We start from the raw sequence: 4,777 nt of genomic DNA on the forward strand, positions 1-4,777 counted from the left end.
TTTTTTTTTTTTAAAGATTTTATTTATTTATTTGAGAGAGAGAGAATGAGAGACAGAGAGCAGGAGAGGGAGGAGGGTCAGAGGGAGAAGCAGACTCCCTGCCGAGCAGGGAGCCCGATGCGGGACTCGATCCTGGGACTCCAGGATCATGACCTGAGCCGAAGGCAGTCGCTTAACCAACTGAGCCACCCAGGCGCCCTCCAAACAATTTCCTAACCATAGTATCATATTTGTATCTCCTTTGATTTTGTTATATTCTATAGATACCCTTCCTCTTTGTCTTAAAATGTCTTGTTTCATGAAAGAGGTCATTTATCACGTAGAATTCACCTTATTCTAAGTTGGCTTTTGTTGTGACAGTCATTCTATCGAATTCTATCACGGAGCCTGACTCAGTGCTCATTGCAGGGCTGATCTGAGGACCCTGAGATCATCACCTGAGCTGAAATCAAGAGTTGAATGCTTAACCGACTGAGCATGCGGGACTCGATCCCCAGGACACTGAGATTATGACCTGAGCTGAAGGCAGATGTTTAACTGACTGAGCCACCCAAGCGGCCCTCTGTCCTGTTTTTTCAACCTTTGTTCTCCTTGTGTTTTAGCTTTTGAAGTTTCTATTGATATATTTGAATCTTTCCTCAGCTGTGTCCAACCTACTCATAAACCCATCAAAGGCATTCTTCATTTCTGTTACAGTGTTTTTGATCTCTAGCATTTATTTTTGGTTCTTTCCTAGGATTTCTATCTCTGCTTACATTGCTCACGTGTTCTTGCATGCTGTCTACTTTATGCAAGAGAGCCCTTAGCATATATATTTTTTAAATTTTATTATGTTATGTTAGTCACCATACAATACATCATTAGTTTTTGATGTAGTGATCCACGATCCATTGTTTTCGTATAACACCCAGTGCTCCATGCAGTACGTGCCCTCCTTAATACCCATCACTGGGCTAACCAATCCCCCCTCCTCCCTCTACTCTAAAACCCTGTTTGTTTCTCAAGTCCATAGTCTCTCATGGTTCATCTCAGCCCTTAGCATATTAATCATAGTTGTTTTACATTCCTCATCTGATAATTCCAGCATCCCTTCTATGTCTGGATCTGATGCTTGCTGTCTCTTCAAATTGTGTTTTTTACCTTCTGGCATACCTTGTAATTTTTTCCTTGATAGCCAGACATGATGCATAGGTAAAAGGAACTTTAGTAATGTGGTACTGAGGTGTAGGGGAGGGGAAGCATTCTCTAAGGTCTCAGTATTCTGTGCTTCTGGACTATTTACTTCACAAGTGTTTCTGTTTTTTTTTCCTCTACCCTTAGGTGGAACAGGATGGCTAGAGGGGGCTGGAGTTGGGTGTTTGCCTTCCTCCGGTTAGTTAGGCTCTGATAATACCCAGGAGGTCAGGTTCTGGTTAACTAGTTTCCCCTGATGGCAGGCTTTGTTGAGAAGAATGAACTGTTCTGGCTTATTTCAGAAAGTTTCTTTTCCCCTCTTCCTGCAGGAACCTTGAGGGTTTTTTGTTTGTTTGTTTGTTTGTTTTTTCAGTATTTACTGTGTGAATCTGGCCGAGCTCCTGGAGATAATTTCACAATGTTGTGGGGTCCTGCTGTGACTAGGTCCCCTGGAGTTTTCAGCTCTCAGAGTTGTCCACAGTGAGCATCCAGCAATTCATCAGTTATACTGTAGGTTTTCCTACCTGGGCACTGGTTCTTGTGGTGGTTCCTTCTGCTCATGAGTGTCTCTGCTCCAGGGAGTGGTGACTTCCTGTATTCACCTGTCTCACAGATCTAGGGTCAGCAGTTTGCCCTGTGCCCTCCCCTCTCTTCTGGATCCAAAAAGAGTTGTTAGTTTTTCAGTCTGTTCACCTTTTTACTTGTGGTGAGGTTGTAATGGTGACTTCCAAGTTCCTCTTGTGTGGAACCAGAAACCAGAAGTCATCTGTGGTGTTCATATTCACATGGAATAATGGTGTGGGGTTTTTTGAGAAAAGACACCTTCTGAATGTAATGAGAGTAACCCAATTTTCTCTTTCAGTCTCCAGATTCCTCTGATTCAAATGAAATCAAACTACAACATCTCCTCTAAATGGATGGATTGATTTCTGTTAACTTAAATTGGGGTCTTACCTTCCTAACTCAGATTGGTGCTGGGATCCTTGGAAATTCTTCACTTCTTTGTCTTTATAATGTTATTTTGCTCAGTGAACAGGTCTTGAGACCCTCAGACTTGATTCTTAACCAACTGGTCTTAGCTAACATCTTGGTTCTTTCTCTAAAGGGATCCCTCAGACACTTGCAGCTTTTGGATTAAAATCTTTCCTGGATGATGCCAGATGTAAATTTGTCTACTGTTTGTACAGAGTGGCCAGAGGAGTTTCCCTCAGCACCACCTGCCTCCTCAGTGGTTTCCAGGCCATTAAGCTTTGCCCCGGTTTCTCTGGGTGGATGGAGCTCAGAATTAGATCCACAATGTTCATTGGCTTCTGCTGTTTCATATGCTGGATTCTGTGTCTGTTGTTAAATATAACTGTTAAAATACAAATGTAACTGGCCCAAAGAATAGTAAAAACATGAGTATGGCGGGCGTTTATAGGTATTGTTCCTCACCCATTCCTGAGAGATTGGTGTTCTCTGTAGCTGCAGTCATTTATGTCTTCACTGATGTTATGTGGTTTGGTCTTCATGATGTAGACTAATGGCTCCATGGTCCTTGTCCTGCTCAGGCACAAGCAGCGAGTCCAGTACATTCACAACAACAGCCTTTCCCCCAGAACATCCCCTGAGACCAGAGCCACATGCACCATCCTGATCCTGGTGAGCATGTTTATCTCCTTGTACTCTCTATCTTCTGTTTTATCATTCTGGATAATCCAGGTTGTGAACCCAAGCCATTAGCTGTTGAACCTCTCTGCACTGGTGTCTTCAGGCTTCCCGACATTCAGCCCCTTTGTGTTCATTTTCAGTGATACCCAAATCTCGAAGTTTTACTTTGTCTGCTGGACAAGGAAAACAAATGCTCTAAGCATGGTCTCTGGGCCGCGAGTTTCTTCCAAAACATCCTACCATTTATTTGATTACTTGGTTCAACATTTGTGGGCTTATATGCAAAGACTTTGAATAAAAATTGAATAAAATTTGAATAAAAATTATGACTTCATATTGCTTATTAGATTGCCAGAAAATGAACATGGTATACATAATTACTCAAATGTATGGCATTTCTTTAAAAAATAAAACATAGTATTACCATATGATTTAGCAGTTCCACTATACCCAAAAGAACAGAAAGCAAGACTCAAACAGGTGTTTGTACATCAATGTTTACAGGAGCATTATTCACAATAGCCAAAAGGTGGAAACAACCCCAGTGTCCAAGGCTGGATGAGTAGATAAAGCATGGTGTATAACATACAACAGGATATTGAATCATACAGCCTTAAAAATGAATTAGATTCTGACACATGCTACAACATGGATAAACCTTGAAGATATGCTTATTGAAATAAGCAAGACATGAAAAGACAAATATTAAATGATTCCATTTATATGAGGTATTTAGAATAGTCAAACTCAGAGACAGAAAGTAGAGTATTAGTTACCAGGCACTGGGGGAAAGAGGGGAATGGAGATTTCTGTTTCTTCAATATGGAGTTTCCATCTGGAGTGATGTAAAAGTCCTGTGGATGAATGCTGGTGGTGGCACAACGTGAATGTACTTAATGCGAATGACTTGTACACTTAAGTTGGTTAAGATGGATAGGGCCACCTGGCTGGCTCAGTCAGTAGAGCATGTGACTCTTGATCTTAGGGTCATGAGTTTAACCCCCATGTGGGGTATAGAGATTATTTTAAAATAATCAAATGGTTAAGATGGTCAATTTTATGTCTATTTTACCACAATAAAAATGTAAAAACAATTACTCAAAGATGACTTTCTCAACTGGTAGTATTACTCACTACTGAAATTTGAGGATTTCATGGTAATACATGGAGGGAATCTTCGGTGTCTTGGATTTCCAAGGTAGAAACTGTTGGGGAAATATAATTATCAGAAAAATCTGCTGGTGATCCAGAAGACTTCTCCACACTACTAGAAAATAGTTTTGTTCCACGGGGTGCCTGGGTGGCTCAGTCGTTAAGCGTCTGCCTTCGGCTCAGGTCAGGATCTCAGGGTCCTGGGATCGAGCCCCGCATCGGGCTCTCTGCTCGGCGGGAGGCCTGCTTCACCCTCTTCCATTCCCCCCTGCTTGTGTTCCCTCTCTCGCTGTCTCTCTCTCTGTCAAAATAAATAAATAAAATCTTTAAAAGAAAAAAAAAAGAAAATAGTTTTGTTCTTGAACATGTATTAAACCAGGATGTAATGTGCATCAGGGGCAACCCACTACAGAGACAGTAAAGTCAGTAAGAACTCTCAACCTTTTATATGGTCAGGCAAATACAACCCAGGACGTACGTACATGTTCTCAAGATAAACAGCTGGACTTCAAGTAAGAGGACTTCACAGCACCATTTGTCACACAAAATCCATTTTCAATTCACCTCAGAATGGCCTTTGGTGTTTGTTCATTGCTTTATCCTAAGGACAAATAGATTTCTCATATCTTTATGGAGGGATGGAATCTTGTAACTTGGATCCTGGCTCCTGCTGAAGTTAGGCTCCCAGCCTCCCTTGGAAACTAGGAGATGGTATCCTAGCTTCCTCCATGATTACATTTCAAAGAGATGCCCTTCTGGTCTTCAAGAAAAAGATTATGGGTTTTAAAGCTGGCAAGGGACT

At 41.5% G+C, this 4,777-nt stretch overlaps 1 pseudogene; it reads left to right on the forward strand.

Moving 5' to 3' along the window:
* Positions 1-918: 918 nt before the first annotated feature.
* On the forward strand, positions 919-4,103 carry LOC102735456 (vomeronasal type-1 receptor 1-like; annotated as a pseudogene).
* Positions 4,104-4,777: the final 674 nt, after the last annotated feature.

Source organism: Leptonychotes weddellii, unplaced genomic scaffold (assembly GCF_054177405.1).
Source record: "Leptonychotes weddellii isolate Sample4059 unplaced genomic scaffold, ASM5417740v2 HiC_scaffold_7104, whole genome shotgun sequence".
Lineage (NCBI taxonomy): Eukaryota > Metazoa > Chordata > Mammalia > Carnivora > Phocidae > Leptonychotes > Leptonychotes weddellii.